Genomic DNA, 22,287 nt, shown 5'->3' with positions numbered 1-22,287 from the left:
CTTCCGCTTCTAGTGCGGGAGCTTCGCCGAGTTGGGCTCCTGCTGTGCTTGGCCTCTTCCGCGCAGAGGTTGTTTCAGCCAGGTTAAACCCGAGTCACGGCACCATAAGATGTCACATGAGTGTCTGTTCCTCGGTTCTTTGTCTGGTCACAGCAAAGATTTGGAGCGATGGACATTAAAGCCCTCTGCACATCACAGCTCTCGGGTCTTGGACAAACCGTGTTATGGCTCTTAGGCAAATCAGTGTTACAGCTCTATTTTATTTAGATGATAGCAGGAGAATCCATCCTCAAAGCGTGAGGGCATGCCAACCCAAAGACTCGAATAGAAGAGAGTGGAGGAGTGCGTGGCGGGGGGAGGGTGGGGGGAGTGAGAGAGGGAGAGAGAGAAAGAGTGCACGCACACGTGAAAAGTTTAGGAAAGACATAAATATGGTCACTTGGGAGTGGTGGTGTGCTAGGTGGGAAGACTTCCCTGAGGAGGTGACATTTGAGTGGAGACCTGAATGGCAAGAAGGAGACACTAATTGAAGCCCAAGAAGAATGTTCCAAGCAGAAGAAAGAGCTTATTCAATTGTTTTTCAGTTTCCATCAGTATCACACATTCTTATGATCTTAACACATCCTAGAGTTCCATTTTTCTTTCAATACAAATGCCCTCTCTCACTGACCAGGAAAGATGAAGGCAACAGTAACAGAAAATTCAAAGGAACATGTGAGCATAGGAAACATGCCACTTCAAGCTTCAGAAGACCCTGATTTGCTGCCACTTTGAGTCAAAGTCTTCTTTAAGCGTACATCTGTTGCTTTTCCAGAACTTCACAATTCATTTGCTCTTGGTCTTCACTCTCTCTTAATGATCATCCCTTTAAACCATTCTGCAGAGCACAAAAATACCTCCAGAAAACAAAGATAGATTGTTGACCTTCAAACAGAAAAGTGTAGATGTTACCATCTGATTGTAAAATAAAGAGTTCACTTGCAAGAAGCACTCCATCAAGTCCAAGTGAATGATGGCATCTCTTGGAAGACAGATTTCCTTTAAATGCTGTAACACACCCAGGTCTCCCTTGGAAGGCAAATCTCCATCCCACTATTATCTGTACTAGTTCTCTAGATGTTATTAATTTATTTTCGAGTAGAGCTGAAGTGCTTCATACCTAGTAATTAATGCCAACAGTTCATTTTGCTTTTTCTCTTTGGGCAGCAAATTCACATTTTACAATGATTCTTCAGCTCTGTCTTCTGACTGTCATCTCCTCCACGTGCTCATTTTAATGGATGTGCGCCTCCCCAGACAATCACATTGCTTCTTATTAATGGAAAGTTTATAAAGAAACTGTCAAAATTGAGTTTCATCAGTATTCATGATCATGTCTAAGGTAAGATTAAATCAAATTCACTGAAAGCAGAGATTAAAATTTTTGTTCACTTTTTCAGGGTCCTGGGAGGACTCAGTTCAGTGATAAACACTCTGAGTTGACCAGCCATCCTGCACCTTCTGTGTCTTTCTTTACTAGAGACTGGAAAGCAAAAATACTGTCTGTGTTCTCTTGTAACTAGGTGTCATGTGACGCAGTTTGAACAAAGGTCACATACTTGAAATTTTTTAGAGAAAGCAAACCTATCCAAATAAAAAGCAAAGACTTGTGAGACAATGTCTGTTGGCACCATCCCTATTTCTCTCCCTGGAATATAGATGCAAAGGATCAAGATATAGCAGTCTTTTTGTGACCACGTGGCAGGAGTCACCTGCTGAATTGGGGAAAAAAATGAAGGATGGATCTGGACTCTTGATGGTAACATGACCAACCACATCATCTATAAACTGCCCATTTTCAGGCTTCTTATTACACAGAAACCTAAGTTCTTTATATGTTTATACGCTGTAATAGGGATTTGTGTTACCCAGAGCTGAAAACATAATCTTACCATAAAAGTGAAAGTGTTAGTTGTTCAGTAGTGTCTGACTCTTTGCAACCTCATGGACTACAGTCTGCCAGGCTCCTCTGTCCATGGAATTCTCCAGGCAAGAATACTGGAGTGGGTAGCTATTTCCTTCTCCAGGGGATCTTCCCGACCCAGGGATCAAACCAAGGTCTCCTCCATTGCAAGTAGATTCTTTACCATCTGAGCCACCAGGGAAGCCTATACCTCTCTCTCATTAAGCCCCATAACTTAATTCTCCATGTTTTCTCAATAAAAACTCTCCCCAAAGCATGCCTTTCCTTAGTATCCTTCTCCATGGCTACTAGAAAACCCCACTTTCCATCTATCAACACAAGTGCATGGGGTACAGTGGAAAGAGGATGAACATTAGGATCTGGTAAGTCAAAGTTGAAGTTTCTTACCTGTAGCTCCCTTGCAGTATCACCAAGCTTGTGCAAATTGCTTTATTTCTTGGTTGTTCTGTGTCTGTGAAGTCTTATGCGGTGTACAGATCAAGAATAATTAAAATATTCCAGTCCACTAAGCATTTACTGTTGCCCCTCTAATCTGCAGGCACTGGAGAAGGAGAAGCATTTTTTTTAATGTGATTTAGCTCAGAAGATATGGGCTTACATGTTGGGGGGATACACTTCAGGAAGTCCTGTGGTCAAGCCCCATGTCATGGCTTTTTGTTCTCTTTCTACTCAAAGCATCCTAGTGGGAATTAGGGGTTCTTACTTGGGAGCTATTTAATAGTAACACACCATGACTACGCAGCAATTACTGGCTTGTGGCAGGTGCTTCACAAACAGTCTATGCTTAAGACATTAAGAAAACACCCAGGGACTTCACTAGTGGCCCAGTGGTTAAGAACCCACCCGCCAATGCAGAAGACATGGGTTTGATCCCTGGGAAGATTCCACAGGATGTGAGACAGCTAAGCCTGTGGGCCACAACTGTTGAAGCCCATATCCCTTAAGACCATGCTCTGCAACAAGAGAAGCCACTGCAATGAGAATCCCGTGCACTGCAATGAAGAGTAGCCCCCACTGGCCACAACCAGAGAAAAGTCCACATGCAACAACCAAGACTCAGCACAGACACAAATAAATGAATGAATTAATTAATTTTAAAAAATACTAAAGAGAAAACACCCATGTGAAGTTGGCTTATCTGAGCTCCTGCAAAACAAGAGTTTTGGAAAACAGCATTAAATTGTCATGGGCCAATTGTTCTCACAATTTCGTAAAATAATGCTTTCCATATTAGCCTGAGCTAGTAAAAATAGTCTCCTGATGAAAAATGTATGTGATTAATAAAAGATGAGCATTTTTAATTCAGTTCTTGCTCTTCTCAATCCTAATTACAATTATTTTTTGTATTCACGCAAAGATTTTTATTTTCAGAAAAGTAATCATGGTTTAGTCAATTCAACAATGTTGAAGAGTGATGCTGATTTTTTTTTTTTTTCAGTTTTGGTTTGCAAAGCATTTCATTAAAATGCCTTTGCTCCAGCTTTTGCCCAGTGAATTGAATCCACGAAAACAATAAATAGGCCACCTCCTCATCACCTATTTCAAAAAGTGTCCTTGCATATCATTTTTTTCCCTGAAAAATATCAGCATTTCCTCATTGATAGTAAAGAAGGTCAGGATGATGGTGAACTCAAAAAGTACCCTAGGATCAAAACCACAGAAGATTTTTGTGTCATCTTTTATAACATTATTTACACTGAAAATGTAAGACAAAAGCATGAACATGCACAGAATAAATCGAGTTTAATAAAATGCCTCCTGAATCATTATTTGATCATTTTTTAACATTGCAACTGCTTAGCCAGATACAATGGTAGTTTTTATTTGCCATGAAATACTGTATTCATGTCATGCAATTCACCCATTTCAAGTGTAAAATTCATTCATTTTTAAAAGATATTCACGGAGTTTCACAACTATATTTTCATTAAGCCAAAAAGAAAGCCATTCCTATTATGTATGACTCAGGAAGCTCAAACAGGAGCTCTGTACCAACCTAGAGGGGTGGGATGGGGAGGGAGATGAAAGCAGGTTCAAAAGGGTGGGGATATATGTATATCTATAGCTGATTTATGTTGAGGTTTGACAGAAAACAACAAAATTCTGTAAAGCAATTATCCTTCAATAAAAAATTAATTAATTAAAAAAAAAGTCAACGCCCATCACCCTCAGTTCCACAAGCTTCTAGGTGATCTACATTTTGACTATAGATTTTCCTATTCTAGACTTCCTACACAAAGGAAATCGTACAATATGTGAATATCTGTGAATAGCTTATTTCACTTGACATAATATTTTTGTTTCATTCATGATGTAGCACATACTTCATTCCTTTTGGTGGCTGAATATTATTCCCATTGTATTTTAGTTATCTACTCATCACTGGTGGATATTAGAGTTGTTTCCGTTTTTTGGCTAATATTAATAACACTATTGGTGTTGATGATGGACAGGGAAACCTGGCGTGCTGCCATCCATGGGGTTGCAAAGAGTGGGACACTACTGAGTGACTGAACTGAGCTGAATACTACTGTTATAAGCATTAATGCCCAAGTCTTCGTGTGGATGCACGTCTTCATTTCTCTTCCGGGCACATGCTATGTGTTAGGGAAATTAAATAGTCTTAATTAGGCTTCAGTGGCAAAGCTGAGCAGGCCTCTGACCTTGCTTGTAACCTGCCTGGACACTGCCCTGACTGTGAGGATATCGAGCACCTGCTGTGAGGGCAAGATTTGTGGCCCCATAGATAAGTTAAGGGACAAATCTTGAAATTGTTGAGTCCCTGAAGGGGCACTGGCCAACCAAGTCCTAGGCTTAACAACAGTCCAAGTTTTACACAACAAAACAAGCAGCATTAATGTGAAACCAGGGCTGCAATTTGCTCATAGGTTGATGATGATATCAGTTTGAGTCCTGGGATTACAAGCAGAACCCGAACTGCAATCTTTGAAGTCTCACCTACAGATCGGATGCCCTGCCTGGGACCTTTTCCCAGCTGGGACTCCAGATGTGCTCGGACATGGGACTTCCCAGCGCTATTTGAGTCTAGATGTTGATCAAAACCTAGTTTGGTGACGTGTTCTCTGCTGTTTCTATTTCTCCTTTCTTTTAATGTTAGTATATTGAAAATAAGCTAGATAATTCTCTAACAAATATGGGTATCATTATTTGTATAGAGCAAGTGGCTTAATTGCTAACAAATCCTTTGAACCTGAGACAAAAGTGAAAACCTACGGCAAAACGCTAGTTATAACACGATACTTACTATTTTGCAGAATTGCCAAGCTGTTTTCCGAAGCAGCTGTCAGTGGTGAACCGGCGTTGAAATTTTACCAATTGCTCATCAATATGTGCTATTATTGGTCTATTCCATTTTTCTGTAAGCTGATCCCTTGCTTTTATTCTGCTGTTTTGTATTAAGTCTTGAAATTGAGAGATGTTAATCCTCCCTCCAAGTTTGTTTTCTTGTTTTCGAGATTGGCTATTCTGGGTTCCTTGTGTTTCCATCTGAATCTTAGAACCAGTTTGTCATTTTCCACCAAGAAGTCCGCTTAATTTTTACAAGGATTCTGTTTAAGTTTAGATCGAATTGGGAGTATTATCATCTTAATATACTATGCTATGCTAAGTCACTTCAGTCGTGTCCGACTCTGTGCGACCCCATAGACGGTAGCCACCAGGCTCCCCCGTCCCTGGGATTCTCCAGGCAAGAATGCTGGAGTGGGTTGCCATTTCCTTCTCCAATGCATGAAAGTGAAAAGTGAAAGTGAAGTCGCTCAGTCGTGTCCAACTCTTAGCGACCCCATGGACTGCAGCCTACCAGGCTCCTCCGTCCATGGGATTTTCCAGGCAAAAGTACTGGAGTGGGGTGCCATTGCCATCATCTTAATAGTATAAGTCTTTTGATCCAGAAATATGGGATATCTTTCTATTCATTTAAATCATCCTTCATTTCTTTCAACCATTCTTAGTTTTGTGTTTCAGTTTGTACCTCTTATTAAAATGTATTTGTACTTCATTTTTTACTGCCATTTTAGTTTTTTTTATTTGGTAATTTTATTCTCAGTTTACTCATTGCTGCTGCTGCTGCTGCTGCCAAGTCACTTCAGTTGTGTCCGACTCTGTGCTACCCCATAGCTACTGTCTAGAAACACAGCTAATTTGGAAACTTACTGAATTAATTTACTATTTCTAATAGCTTTAATGTGAATTTCCTAGGATTTTCTGTGTATAATATTACAACACCTACATTAGGTATAGTTTTATTTTTTCCCTTCCAATTTTGATGTCTTGTGATTTATTTTCTTGACTGTATGCCCAAGCTAGAAAATTAATTTCTCTCAACACTGTTTTATAGCTTTCAGAGTACAAGTTTTCTACTTCTTTTGTTACATTTTTCTTAAGTATTTTTTTTTCTTATGAAGCTTGTGCAGATTGAATTGTTTGCTTGATTTAATTTGTATTATTCATTCCTAGTGTATACGAATACAACCAATTTTTTATATATTCATCTTATCTCCTGCAAGCCTGCTGCATTACTGAACTCTTTCATTAGTTCTAAAAGGTTTTTTAAAATGAGTTTCTAAGCAGTTTCTAAATAGAAAATCATGCCATCTGCAAATAGCACAGTTTAACGCCTTCCTTTTAAATCTGGATACCTTACATTTTTATTTTCTTGCCTAATTGCCTTGGCTAAAACCTCCAGAACAGTGTTGAAAGGGAGTTGTAGGAGGAAACATCTGTGTCTTTCATGATTAAGAAGAAAGATTCAGTACTGTTGAGTTTGATGTTAACTGTGGAATGTTTGTAGATGATATTTTCAATTTTGAGGAAACGCTCTTACATTCTTATTTTGTTAAGCTTTTTATCATGATAGAGTATTAAATTTCACAAAGTACTTTCTGAGTCTATTGAGATAATCATGTGGTCATTGACCTTTATGCTGTTGGTAGAGTGTACTACGTTAATTAGTTTCCAGATGTTAAAATGACTTCCTATGGCTGAGATAAATCCCAGTTGGCTTATTTTCCATATGTCACTGGATTAGCTCACTAGTACTTTGTTGAGGATTTTTGCATCTATACTCATGAGATGTTGGTATGTAGTTTTCTTTCCTGGTGTAGTGTTTGCAGGACTGTGGTATCGGGTAATACTGGGCCTCAAGAATAAACAGAGAAATGTTGCCTCCTCTTTAAATTTTGGGAAAGATTGTGTGAAGAGTTAGTATTCATCCTTCTGAAATATCTGGAATTCACCAGTGAAGCTCTGTGTCTGGGCCTGGGCTTTCCTTTATGAGAAGGTTTTATCATTTATTTATTTGTCTGCACTGGTCTTAGTTGTAGTGTGTAGGTTTTCTCTAGTTGTGGCATGCAGACTTAATTGCCCCATGGCACATGGGATTTTAGTTCTTCAACCATGGATGGAGCCCACATCCTTTGCATTGTAAAGTGGATTCTTAACCACTGGACCACCAAAGAAGTCCTGAGAAGGTTTTAAATATATAATTCCATCTGCACAATCTTTGCTCTCTCCTGATATGCCTTCTCTTTTCAAGCTCTGTGTCCTGGGCTCATCCATTGCCTTTTCCCAGTGCAGAGTAAGAAGGAGATGGTTCTAAGGTTCTTTACCTCTGACTGTGTATGCTTGAATGACACTATTTCTTTTTTAACCAGACACATGACGTTTTTATTTTCTTGCTTAATTGCCTTGGCTAAAGCCTTTAGTCCATGAACCAACTGGACTCTGAGACCTTTGACTATTGTACACTGGACTCACTATTATGTGAAAAGATCAGTTTCCTTCTTTTTCCCCCTTTTTTAAACTTTTTATTTTATACTGGAGTATAGTCAATTAACAGTGTTGTAAGAGTTGCAGGTAAACAGCAAAGGGACTGAGCCATATATATACATGTATCCATTCTTCCCCAGATTCCCCTCCATCTAGGCTGCCACATAACAATAAGCAGAGTTCTCTGTGCTAAGGACACAGTAGGTCCTTGTGTCCATGTCGATCCCGAACTCCCTAACTGTCCCTTCCCTCTTTCCTTCCCCACCCCACCCCCCGGTTAACCATAAGTTCATTCTCTAAGTCTATGAGTCTGTTTCTGTTTTGTAACTAAGTTCCTTTGCTTCATTTCTTTTTAGATTCTGTATATAAGGAATGTCATACACTATTTCTCTTTTTCCTTCTGATTTACTTTACTCAGTATGTCAATCTGTAGGTCCATCCAAGTTGCTACAAAAGGCATTATTTCATTCCTTTTACTCTATTATGTGAAGAAACCAATTTCCATCTTGCTTGCTAAGTCACTTCAGTCATGTCTGACTCTGTGCAACCCCATAGACGGCAGCCCATCAGGCTCCCCAGTCCCTGGGATTCTCCAGGCAAGAACACTGGAGTGGGTTGCCATCTCCCTCTCCAATGCATGAAAGTGAAAAGTGAAAGGGAAGTCACCCAGTCATGTCTGACTCTTCACGACTCCATGGACTGAAGCCCATCAGGCTCCTCCATCCATGGTATTTTCCAGGCAAGAGTACTGGAGTGGGGTGCCATCGCCTTCTCCATCTTGCCTACAGCAGTCTTAATTCAAACTTCTGTTATTTCAATGTTTTTATATTTATAATCACCTAAACTTATAAAAGCCAGCCTTCTTTCACATATACAGGAAAGTTATACCTAGTCCAACAGAATGAGAATGAGATGATTGGGTCACATCACTGACTCAGTGGGCATGATTTTGAGCAAACTCCAGGAGATGGTGATGGACAGGGAAATCTGGCGTGCTGCATGGGATCGCAAAGAGTTGGACATGACTGAGTGACTGAACAACAACAACAGAATAGACCTAGCAATTGAACTTAGTTCTGCAGGCAAAATCAGATCAGAAAGAATATTCTTGTATAAAATGGTTGGCCATATAGAGTCAGGTGTGCATTATATGTGGGTAGAGGTGGTGCTAGTGGTAAAGAACGGCCTGCCAGTGCAGGAGACATAAGAGATGCTGGTTTGATCCCTGGGTTGGGAAGATCCCCTGGAGGAGGGCATGGCAACCCACTCCAGTATTCTTGCATGGAGAATCCCATGGACAGAGGAGTCTGGTGGGCTACAGTTCATAGGGCTGCAAAGAGTTCCAAACTTTTCCAAACTTAAGTCGACTGAAGCAACTTAACATGCAGGCAGAATGATCAGAAAATGCAGTAATTTCAGGCTCACATTCCTCCACGGCAACAATTACCTGGAGCTTCGCACAGCCCCCTTTCAGAAGGAGCATATATCTTTAGTTCAACATGGTGTCCACTGTTCCCAACTTACAGATAATAATCCCATTTCCCTGCATTGCCTTCCCTGGGAACTACTGGTGTTTGATTTACTACGAGAAGGAGCTATTTCAGGTCAGCATCTTAATCTCTTTCCTTGCTTGGTCGGATAACTAAATCCCCATTGTCCTAGATGGGCTCTTCCTCACTGTGGGCCTGGGATGTCAGCGCACCATGCAAGGCAAAGTCAAAGTGAAGGCCAGACAGGGTGCAGTGATAGACACAACAGGGACTTCCCTGGTGGTCCCGTGGCTAAGACTGTGCTCCCAATGGAAAGGGGCCAGTGTTCAATCCCTGGCCAGGGAACTAGATCCCAGAAGCTGCAGCTAAAGATCCCGTGTGCTACAACTAAGACCTGGTGCAGCCAAATAAAGAAATATCTTTTAAAAGACAACAACCTGTGTTTAGGTTCAGATGGTGTATCACTCTCATAGATGGAGAAAGGACCAATAGACACAGGAGGTAGCTCCCGACAGGCCTTGTCCTATGCCTAAAAGGACCCAGTGACTGCCACCCTGTTCCTGAGGACTTGGCTGTAGACTGCTCCATTTTGAGGGAGGTAGAACAAAATGCCACGAAGGGTGGTCTCAGACCAGATCCTACGGGCCTCCCACCTGCTCATGCCCTGGGGGAATCACTGGGAGTCCTTCTAAACTCAGGGTAGTTGTGGTCAAGCTTTTCCTTATATGGCCTCTGTGGGTAAGTTCATGGATATTCACCATGGTGGGTCTGTCCCCCTACAGTAGGTCTCTTTGAGAATATGGTCAAAATATCCGTGAATGTTGGAGGAAGGGTGGGGGAAAGGGATGGTTGGTTTGGGATGGACATATGCACACTGCTGTATTTAAATAACCAGTAAGGACCTACTCTATAGCACAGCGAACTCTGTTCAACATTATGTGGTAGCTGGATAGGCGGGGAGTTGGGGATAGAATAGATACATGTATATGTATGGCTGAGTTCTTTCATGGATCACTTGAAACTCTCACAACATTGTTAATCAGCTATATTTCAATAAAGTAAAAGGTTCTTAAAAATTCATGAGTGTCATATTAAACCGTTATAGTGAAAAGACTCAGAATCGTTCTTTCATTTTTTCACTCTAATAGAAGATTTAGGGAACTAAAATTGATAGTTGCCTTTCACTTTGGGGAACTGGCATTGTTTCACCAACTATTGTTGAAAAACTATTAATATTTGGGCAGGCATATATACATTTTCTGAAATTATCTGGTATTCGTGATGCCAAGGTTTGGTTTCTTAAGAGTTGAGTTAGGTTTCTGCAGAATTTTTCAAGGACCATGTATGGATTTTTTTTTTTCTCCTTCATACATACATTTATGGAAGCAGAGAACAAAGAACATTGATTTGCAATTTAGAGCCATTAGTGAAAGGTGTCAATTATTGAACCCTCCTTATTACCCAGACTAATCTTTAAAATCCAATCTCAACACTGTCTACCCAGTAATTCGGAGCTTTTGATTACAAGTCCTTGTACAAGTCATTCACCCACTGTTAATTCTTGCTGCCAAGAAGGTGCTGAGAATTTAAACTATCTGCTGAGAGGAATACTCCGTGTTTCTCTCTGGAAATGAACAGAGACTTGGTCTTTGGAATTTGTCTCTTGCTATCTCCAAGACAGCAATGCTGGGACTTGGAGCAGCAACAACCACTAACAAGAACATGTTTTAAAAATAGTTTTCATCTCTTAGAAAAAGAGTGGCTTCCTTATTCTCACACGATCATGCCTCCCTCAAGTGAAAATCTCTTTAACTCAACTATTTGTTTTAATAAGGGTTCCCCAACATAAATGCTTGATGCTGGACCAGATGGTTTTCTTGGGGGCTGTCCTCTACATTGTAGGATGCTGTCAGAATCCCTGGATTCCACCCTCTACTCCAAGCCCTGCATGGTCACAACCAAAAATGTCTTTGAGTTACCAGCTTTTCCCAAGGAGACCAGCTTGTCAGCCCCTAGCTGAGAACCACTGATTTCGATGCTTAGTGGTACGCAAAGCCACCGATTCTTTTCCCCATTAAATAACAGTGTTGCTGAACCAAACTTGAGTCCACTTGCCCACATACAATGAAGCTGATCTACTGACATGGGGTTGTGGTGAAGGAAAGTGCGGCATTTATTACAGGTGCCAAGCAGAGTCCAGGGCAGCTAGTTCTCAAAAAGGCTGAACTCTCCGGTGGGTTTCAGCAAAGCATTTTTAACGGCCAGGTGAAGAAGAGGGTTCACAAGGTATGTGATCAGTTAGTGCACCATTCTCTGATAAATTGATGGTGAGGTAAGGAGATGATGTCACATGGGTTAATATTATTAAACCTTAGGCTCCAGTAGGTCTAGGGGCTACGGTCCTCAAGTAGTTAACATCTTCCTTTGGATGAGAGTTCTAGCATCTGTAGAAATACTCAGGAAATATGTATCAGATACTATTTTCTAGGTACTTCAGTGAGGAGCTAAAGCAGAGGATATGGGGAAACGGTCTGCCCCTGGGGAAGGAACCATAGGAACCAGCTTTGTTACAAGAACAGATACAGATTTGAGGTTCAGATTGTCATAAAGTTTAGAGACAGACAATGAGTAAGTTCTACCTTTTTTTTTTAAGGTGACAAGTCCCTTTTGTTTAGCAATTGGAAGAGCAATAGGAAGTAGTCAGGGTTTTTCTGCAATAAATAGTTCTTCTGCCTCTCTTTCCGGTGGTAGAGTCTGGAGAAGACGCGCAGAAATGGCACCTCGCAAGGGAAAAGAAAAAAAGGAAGAACGGGTCATCAGCCTTGGCCCTCAGGTGGCTGAAGGAGAAAATGTATTTGGTGTGTGCCACATCTTTGCAGCCTTCAACGACACTTTTGTGCACGTCACTGATCTCTCTGGCAAGGAAACCATCTGCCGTGTAACTGGTGGGATGAAGGTGAAGGCTGACCGAGATGAGTCCTGTCCATACGCTGCCATATTGGCTGCCCAGGATGTAGACCAGAGAGGCAAGGAGCTAGGCATGACTGCCCTCCACAGCAAACTCCAGGCCAGAGGAGGAAATAGGACCAAGACTCCTGGACCAGGGGCCCAGTCAGCGCTCAGAGCCCTCGACTGCTCAGGGATGAAGATTGGGCGGATTGAGGATGTCACCCCAATCCTCTCCGACAGCACTCGCAGGAAAGGGGGTCGCCGTGGTCGCCGTCTGTGAACAGGACTCCTCAAATTATTGCTTTCTGTTAATAAATTGCTTTGATGTAAAAAATAAATAAATAGTTCTCACTAAACTGTGAGAGAAAAAGGGAAAACTAAAGTTAATATTATTTACTGGAAATGGAGTTTGAAGGTGAAGCTAAAAGGTGGAGATTCAATAATGGTAAACAGTTTATGCATAAATAAACCTAGGCTTAAACAAGACAGACTTTTTTTCTTCCTCTTTTCTAACAGAAAATTCCATAGTGGGTAGTCCAGGGCTAGTGCAGGGGAATTCTCATTGCGGTTATCTTTTAGGCTCATTCTATCTTTCCACTTTGCCATCTTTGTCATTTGATTTCATCCTCAAAGTTGTCTCATGGTGATTACAGGCACCAGTCATTGCATCAGCATTCCAGGAAGTGGGAAGACTATAAAAGGCTAAATGGCAAACTGAGTCAGCATTCTTTTAAGGAGTTTTCATGGAAATTCTACTCAATAGTTTCCACTTAAATCTCACTGTCCAAAAATAGTCAGATCGTGAAAACTAGTCTTCTCTAACCTTTGCTTATAGCTACTTGGACTTATCAGAGCACTGTTACTATGACACACAGGATGAATGGATATTGCTCAGGCAATGTTGGCCTGTCAGCCTCAGAAAGACAATGTTAAAGCAAAATGGGGAGAAATATTAGAATTACTTTTAATGTTTCACAAGCATGTTAATTATGCATGATTTTCCAATTTTTGCCACTGTTTGAATACCACATCTTCCTTTTCTTAGTCTTGGCCTTTGAATGTACTCATTTTTTTAATTTGATTTTTATTTGTTTGCAAAAAGAACTTTATAGCACACAATAAATGAAAACTGATTTCCCCCTAGTCTGAGTTAGGCATGGTTCATCTGACATTGGTACTATTGACATTTGGGACCAGATAATCTTTGTTGTGGTGATCTGTCTGTCCTAGACAAGGTAAGATGTTCAGTAGCATCCCAGGCCTCTACCCATGAGATATTAAATGTCGGTACTACAGACAAAAATGTCTTTTGGAGGGGGACTTCCCTGATGGGAGTCCAGGGGTTAAGACTGCGTACTCCCAGTGCAGGAGGCCCAGGTTCCATTCTTGTTCAGGGAACTAGATCCCACATGCTGCAACTAACAGCCTAAATGCCACAACAAAGATTCAGCACAGCAAAAAATAAAAAAAAAGTCTCCTTGGGGACTAGGACAGCCTAATGGAAACAATGGTATCACCTCTTATTCCTATAATAAATTCTTTTTCTATAATACTCATTTTAGTTATGTTTCTCTGATGGAATTCTGATGGATACAGAAGATAATAGTAAAATACAAAACAATTAATAATATAAAGTACTTGTGGGATTTTCACATAGAAAAGATTCCAAGCCTGAAGTTGGGTCTCTGCCAAATAGGGAGATTAAAAAGCATAACACCCTGCCAGTATCCAATAGTCTCTCCTCCTAATGGGACCAAAACCTAAAGAGAATTGAAATGGAAATAATTTTTCTCTAAGTGAGTTAATGTAATTTTGTGCCTTGCCTAGTACCACCAAACAGGAAGCCACACTCATCTGTGCTGGCTGATCTGTGCTGGCATTGATCTGATCTAACTAATGGAGAGGAAACCCAGGAACTGAAGGAGATATATCCAAGACTTGGGCAGAGGAGCAACACACTTCCGTTAATTCCTGTATTTTCTAAATCTTGGACATCTTCAAATTCACGATCATCCCACTGTGGGTTTAAGAATGTCAAGACATTCAGGTATCCACGACTCTTGGATCCTAGAACAGGGGCCCCCAACCTCTGGGGTCTAAGGCCTGGTGATCTGAGATGGAGCTGATGTAATAATAATAGAAATAAAGTGCACAATAAATGTAATGCATTTGAATCATTCTGAAACCATCCCCCCATGCTCTCCCTCATCCCCTATCCCACTGTCTTCCATGGAAAAATTATCTTCTGTAAAACTTATCCCTAGTGCCAAAAAGGTTGGGCACTGCTGCCTTAGAACACAAGCTAAGAGGCGCCATGCAACCACAGCGTGGCATTAAGTGAGTCTGGTAACCAGCTACATCCCCAGCATTCTTCAAGGTAATGTGCATTAGACTTTGGCTTATCAAATTGTTTTGGTACCTACCCTCATGGACTATAAAGCCAAATGTGTGATTTATTTAAAAAGTAAAATGAAACAAGATTAATAATAACGTAGCAACAACACATTCTATTCCACATCAAAAACACGTAGTTTATTTCAAGTTAAAAAAAAAAAATTTCACTGACCTCTTCTTTTTGTGAGTATTTGTTGATGGGTTTTGGCCCCTGAAAAGAGACCTTGACCTTCAACTGGACTCAGTCTTCCACTGAGATTCACAGAATCATTTTTCTTCTTTGAACATTCAATGAGAACTGGCACAGAACAATAGTTCCTTGAACTAAAAAAAAACCAAAAACAAAAACAGTACATTATTTTATTTCTGTCCATAGAGGAAAAAAATCAATAGATTTCTGAGTCATACTTTATTTTCTTTGTAATGCTAAAATACATGCCCATGGTTCTATGTAGGATTACAGGAGAGGAGTTAAAAGGTTAAATGGCGGACAAGCTGAAGATCAGTGGCCTCTTACGGGGCGGCGTCAGACTTTTGGACCTCATTTGCATGTGGACTTCAGTTGCATACGGGCCTCATCTGAGTGTGGACCTCAGTTGCACTTGCAAATCTTATTCGGTTAATAAGAACTATGTCCACCTATAGGCAAGGAAGATTTCCCTTCATCTAACCCAGGAGAAACTTGGGTACTTAAACTTACTTTTCCCATCACTGGGATTATTAAATTTGTACTTCAAAACTGAGGTTTAAATTCCCCACAAAGCTGAGACTTTCGGAGAGGGTGGAAAGACATCCATCTGCCTTCAACCGATAATGCCTTTAATATGCGGGGAGGCTTTGGGCTCTGTGCCTTATGATCAGTTATAGAAGTTCATTCTTCCGCGCCTCTGGGCTCAGACATGCAGGAAGCGTATAAATAGCAAGAGCCGGTCCCTATGACCTTCAGGTACGAGGTAACCACTGAGAACCCACAGCCCCCGGGCCCACCCCACTATGCTCACAACCTCCAGACCACTCGTCCGAAACTGTTCCCTGGGAGCGTAAATCCCAAACCAGACACCTGAATCTGGAGGTTCTAAACTGATCTCTGCAGGCAGTCCTTTCTCGAAGGGCCTCTTTCTCATCGGCTGTGCCCCTTCAGTGTTAATCCAAGCCTTGTTAAAAACCAAAATAGAGTTGGATCAGGTTGAATTTGAGAGATTTCATGTTCAACTCCACGTCTCTTGGAGAAATGATTTTATCTGGTAACTGTGGGACTTCACATCCATTTTAAACATAGCGGTGGGTACATGGAGATCCCAAACTCCGTAACTATCCCTTCTCCCTGCCCTTCCCCAGGGTAACTATACATTCATTCTCTAAGTCTACGAGTCTTTTTCTGCTTTGTAAATAAGTTCATTGTATCATTTCTTTTTAGGTTTTACTTATAAGCAATATGGGCTTCCCAGGGGGTGCAGTGGTAAAGAATCCTCCTTCCAGTGCAGGAGAGGGACAGATGTGGGTACAATTCCTGGCTCTGGAATATTCCCTGGCTCTGGGAGATCCCCTGGAGAAGGAAATTGCAACTCACTCCAGTATTCCTGCCTGGAGAATCCCATGGACAGAGGAGCCTGGCGGGCTATAGTCCATGGGTTTGAAAAAGAGTTGGGCACAACTGAGCACACGTGCACACACACACACATATAAGCAATATGATATTTCTCTATCACAGACTCTAGTCCACACTCAAGAGGAGAAGACACACGGTGGCATGAATACCTGGAGGCCACAATCATAGGGGTGTCTTGAATCCTGCCGTCACACTCAGCCTGCAAAAGCCTTCCAGGACTGTGACTGCATCTCACTGAATGTATAGAACGATTTGAGGAGAACTGTCATCTTAACAGTATGGGGTCTTTTGATTCCTATAGTACTATATTTATCATTTCTCTTAAGGATTATTGTAGCTTTCTTGTTGGATCATAAGCTCTAAAGATATCAGTTATGGTGATCTGTAACCAATTGCATAGGACTTTTTGAACTTAAGATGATTTGAAAATTTTTATTTTGTTTCTTTTTAAAATTAATTTTATTGGAGTATAGTTGCTTAACAATGTTGTATTAGTTTGCTGTACAGCAAAGTGAATCAGCTATATGCATATATATATATGCATATATATATCCCCTCTTTTTTGGCTTTCCTTCCCATTTAGGTCACTGCAGAGCATTGAGTGGGACTTCCCAGGTGGTGCTAGTGGTAAAGAAATCACCTGCCAATGCAGGAGATATGAGAGACGCAGCTTGGATCCCTGGGTCTGGAAGATCCCCTGGAGGAGGGCATGGCAGCCCACTCCAGTGTTCTGGCCTGGAGAATCCCATGAACAAAGAAGCCTGGCAGGTTATAGTCCAAAGGGTTCCAACGAGTTAGATATGACTGAATCGACTTAGCATGCATGCAGAGGACTGAGTTGAGTTCCCTGTGCTATACAGTAGATTCTTGTTACTTACCTATTTTATTTATAGCTTCAACAGTGTATATTTGGGACTGATAAAGATGACTTTTTAAAATATCCTTTTCTCCCCCTTTTTTGGATCAGAGGCTATAAAGATGAAGCTGGGAATTCTCTGAAGACATCATTGCTACTAATTTGAAAGAACTTTCTAAGCTTGATGCCATCACACAAAAGAAAGCAAATCCAATGATGTTTTTGCCCCCCTGCTCTGACTATAACTTTGTGTGAAGTCTGTATCACACCTGGACTTGCCTTTTTCAATTTTAAAACTTAGTAATATAGTTTCAGTACTAAATAGGAGACCTCTCACATCATATACAGGGAAACTGAGGTCCAGCAAGCTGAACTGACCAGACTAGAAACTCACTCAGCTGGTCCCCTAACTTGCAGCCCAATATTATTTCTGGTACCTCAGGGTACTCTTGAACTATCCTAAGAGAGTAATTCAGATGCAATGGATTTAGCCCTCCCTGATTCAGCAGTATTTGATATTCCACATAAAATGTACTTGAAATTCAGTGTCTCTGCTGGTGGCTGCTTCCTGTTACACCTGAGCTGTGCCAAGGAGGACAGAGAAGTTTTACAAGTAGCTTCAGAGGTAAAATGCATGACTAACATCATACTAGGCTTTCCTAGTGGCTCAGATGGTAAAGAATCTGCCTGCAATGCAGGAGACACAGGTTCGATCCCTGGCTTGGGAAGATCCCCTGGAGAAGGGAAAGGCTACCCACTCCAGTATTCTTGCCTGGAGAATCCCATGGACAGAGGAGCCAGTTGTACTTCAATCCACGGGGTCACAAAGAGTGGGACATGTCTGAACAATTAACACACACACACATTATACCATTCTGCCACCACTTACAAGTGGTGAATTCCCAAAGGCTCAGATTTCTCTGTTTTACAACCCACTCTGGTATTCCTTGGAGAAGGCAATGGCACCCCACTTGTTGGGAGGCCCAGTGCTAAACAGCCTTGAAGGAGAAAGTCCGTGGGAAAATGGTGAAGGGCCAGAAGTACCCAGGCATTTTTGTACTGATTGCTGAAGAACATTTCCTGCCTTTGGCTATGCTCGGCGCCTAGATTTAACAATTAAACATTAAAGACATTGCCTGAGAAAATCGGTCATGGATAAATACATGGGTCACTAAGAATGCACTGTTCCTTGAAGTACCTTTTACTGATTATATCCTAGTCTTGTATGTGTTCTGCTGGCTGTATGCTCTAAACTCTTTGTTCCTTGCTCCTATAAAAAGGCTTGACTGCAGAAATAAACTTGTCAGTCCTTGCAGAGACTGTCCAAGTGTTGTTCTTTCAGGTTCGCCAATTCCAAGTCCCGGAGACATATCTCCAACACCACTACAGCACTCTTGCCTGGAAAATCCCATGGATGGAGGAGCCTGGTAGGCTGCAGTCCATGGGGTCGCTAAGAGTCAGACACAACGAGCAACTTCCCTTTCACTTTTCACTTTCATGCATTGGAGAAGGAAATGGCAACCCACTCCAGTGTTCTTGCCTGGAGAATCCCAGGGGCTGGGGAGCCTGATGGGTTGCCATCTATGGGGTCGCACAGAATCAGACACGACTGAAGCGAGTTAGCAGCAGCTGGTATTCTTGACTGGGGTCACAAAAGAGTTGGATACAACTTAGTGACTAAATAACAAAAACAACTTTCCAGAACATGGAAACTCTATGTGAATTTTCATAGAGGTTGAAGAAGTGGGTCATGAGGCAAAAAGAACACACAAGTCACTTTAGCTAAGAGTGAAAATATATTATCTCAGGGACTGAATCTCCAGATCTCTCCCTAAGAGATCAAAAAAGGAAAATAGTCCATTTGTAGTAGGATTTGCCAAAAAAGACTCACATCAGTCAACCATTATGGTTATCTACATTTATTTTGCTAAAATACTCATGCAAATCCCATTGGCTTGTGTCCCAAGCTCTGCAAAGGCCGCCATATTGCTACCAGGGCTTGGACAGACTGATTGGAAAATCAGTCATCTCAGTTTAAATATGATTTAACACAGCCAATTCAAGAGCTCTTTCTCCCACCAGCCTACAACACCACCCTGTCCAATGGTCCTTCTGCTACTTTCCAGCATTCTCTTTTAAAAATTTTTTCTAACTGGAGGATAATTGCTTTACAGTATTGTGTTGGTTTCTCCCATATGATGTGAATCAGCCATAAGCCATAATATACATATATCCCCTCCTTCTTGAGTCCAGCATTCTCTTTGATGCTGTATTCACATATACTCTGATTTACATGTGCTATGTGCTTCTTGTAAAGTCTCCAAAACTGAGGTGTCCTTTTTTCATTTAAACTCATGACTACATTTTCAGCCTTTGAACATGTAAAAAAAAAATACCATTTTATAGCTATCTATTTCCATTGTGTTTCTGCTGACCTTGATTATTCTCTACACTTCAAGTGGCAATATCCATGTTTGTGTGTATACATAGATATGTACACAAGTGTGTATGCAAATACATACATATATGCATATACATACGCACACATGTACAGAAGTGTGGGGAAGCAGAAAGGCAGAGTAGGAGGGTTTAGGCATGATCACACTGATTTTTCTTTCCTTATTTAGCCATGAATGGCACTGGCTGAAGGCACTTTAAAGAACATCCATTCTCAATATCCTCCTGATCTCATTTATCTCCCTCAGCAGAACTGAGGCACAATGGGAGCCTCACCTACTGCTTGAGTTTTCAAAAGAATTACTGTGGTAAAAGAGAAAAAAAAAAACCCACAGCTTTTTCATAAATATGCTACTAAAAATGCACAGTTTCAAGATTTAAAAACATACTGTAAACCTGACCAAAGTTAAACGCTATGGCTGATTGCTTCATTAAAAAAAATAGATATATATTAAAACCAGTGTGTTTTTTTCTAATGGAGGATAATTGCTTTACAATGTCATGTCAGTTTCTGCTGTACAAAGAAGTGAATCAGCCATGCTAAGCTGCTAAGTCACTTCAGTCGTGTCCGACTCTGTGTGACCCCATAGACGGCAGCCCACCAGGCTCCCCCGTCCCTGGGATTCTCCAGGCAAGAACACTGGAGTGGGTTGCCATTTCCTTCTCCAGAGAAGGAATCAGCCATATGTATTCATAAATCTCCTCCCTCTTGGAACGCCTTCCCACCCTCACCTTCTCCTCCCACCCCTCCCACCTATTAGGTCACCACAGAGCCTTGAGCTGAGCTCCCTGTGCTATACAGCATCTTCCCACTAGCTATCTGTTTTCCACATGGTAGTGTAAATGTGTCAGTCCTAATCTCCCAGTTCACCCCACCTCCTCTCCCTCCCGTGTCCACTCGTCCGTTCTCTTCATCCGTATCTCTATTCCTGCCCTGCAATTAAGTTTGTCTGTACCACTTTTCTAGATTCCACATGTATCCATTAATATACGATATTTGCTTTTCTCTTTCTGACTTACCTCACTCTGTATGACAGACTCTAGGTCCATCCACATCTCAAAAATGACTCAATCTTGTTCCTTTTTATCCAACTTGTTTTTAAAAGTGTTTCAAAGGTGATCAATCTGAGTAGCAGTTGCCAAGCAGCAGCTGGCACCCTACTTTCCTTAATTTTAAGAATAATGGGGATAATGTCAACAAGTGAATAAAATGTGTTGAATGCTTACAGGTATGTGTACACACAAACATGGAATTATTTCATTAAATTGTGAAGAGAATCCTGAGAGAAAGATGCTTTATCTCTCTTTTAAAATGAGAAGACAGGCAATCAAGGGCCATAAATGCTGTCATGTGTTACAAAATTCTGATATTGAATGAAATTGCCTGAAATTGGCAAGTCTAATTGTGCCACTGGTATCTTCACTTGGAAACTTTCTACTACATTGCAGCTGATTTTATGTAGCATGTTTTTAAAGAGTATATGATGTAAACATCATAAGAATCAGTGGTCGGTGGTATAAAACCCCAGTAGGATAGCAGATGAAATGTATACCCAAGGGAACGTACACCTTGTTTATCCTGCCTTTGATCCACATAGTTCTATGTTATGGTCATTGAAATACACATGTGTGCATCTCAGTCAAAAGATTACAAACTGCAAGAGACACGTGAAAGAATAATCTTTGACATAAAATAAATAGCTAGTGGAAAGCTGCTGTGTGCACAGGAGGTGACTTTGGTGCTCTGCAGAGACCTAGAGGGGTGGGATGGTGAGGAGAGGGAGGCTCTAGAGGGTGGTGATAAATGTACACTTATAGCTGACTCATGTTGTACAACAGAAACTAACAAATTTTAAAGCAATTATCCTCCAATTAAAAACAATCCTATAAGGAACCATTATGGAAAAGGATATTTAAAAAATAATGTGTATATATGTATAACCTAATCACTTTGTTGTACAACAGCAATTACCAGGGTTGTAACTCAATTATACTTCAATAAAAATAATAAAACATTTAAAAAAGAATAATCTTTGAGCCGAGTGCCAATTTTCATCAGTCAGTCATGTAGGCAATTCACTGTTTCGTTTTGATGAAAATAAAATTCATCAGAGGCAAGGCAAAGAAATTAAACAAAAAGTTTTCTTTGCCTAATTTGGCCTCCTCCCTCTCCTCCAGTGTGCACCTGACTTCTGCATAAACCAGACCTTCCTAATGGCAGAAATACCTGCCCAACAATAAAGGTCAATTTTTCTCCTTCTGGTATCAGCCATGTAACTGATTGGAGGATAAGATTCCTTTCTCAATCCTGTAAAGGTTCATAATGACCCATCACTCACCTTGTACTTTGGTGAAATTTATGAACAATGCCAATATATCATTTCCCTTAAAGATAAAGATTGGTGCGGAACAGACTTGGTCCTGTGACCTGGGAACATACTGGGCCACACCTATACTTACTTATGACCTTATTAATGTAACCAGCTATATTACTGGTATTCTGCCTATTTTATGAGATTATTGCTTCTAGTATTACTAAATGTTTCACTGAGCCTCCGATAAAAATAAGGATGACTTTGCAACATGGAATGATTGACCAATAATATAGTTGTATGAGGTCAATGACTATAATACTGTAACTGTAAATATAATTTACAGTTGTACAATTACAGTGGGAAGAAGCAATAGGAGGCAACAGTTTCCAATATCATAAAAGACCAGTAAGATAGATGATCTGGAGGCATTTGCTTACTGTTAACAGAGGCCTAGTCCAGTAATGTCT

The 22,287-nt window shown here is 40.9% G+C and overlaps 1 pseudogene across 1 annotated transcript; it reads left to right on the top strand.

Moving 5' to 3' along the window:
* The first annotated feature begins 11,978 nt into the window (after window positions 1–11,978).
* On the top strand, window positions 11,979–12,523 carry LOC113875117 (annotated as a pseudogene). Its single transcript, XR_003506170.1, has one exon. The product of XR_003506170.1 is annotated as a 40S ribosomal protein S14 pseudogene (transcript).
* The last annotated feature ends 9,764 nt before the right edge of the window (window positions 12,524–22,287 follow it).

This window comes from Bos indicus x Bos taurus, chromosome 17 (assembly GCF_003369695.1).
Source record: "Bos indicus x Bos taurus breed Angus x Brahman F1 hybrid chromosome 17, Bos_hybrid_MaternalHap_v2.0, whole genome shotgun sequence".
Taxonomy (NCBI): Eukaryota; Metazoa; Chordata; class Mammalia; order Artiodactyla; family Bovidae; genus Bos; species Bos indicus x Bos taurus.
The sequence above is the reverse complement of the archived record's forward strand: the minus strand, read 5'-3'. Positions and strand labels throughout refer to the sequence as shown.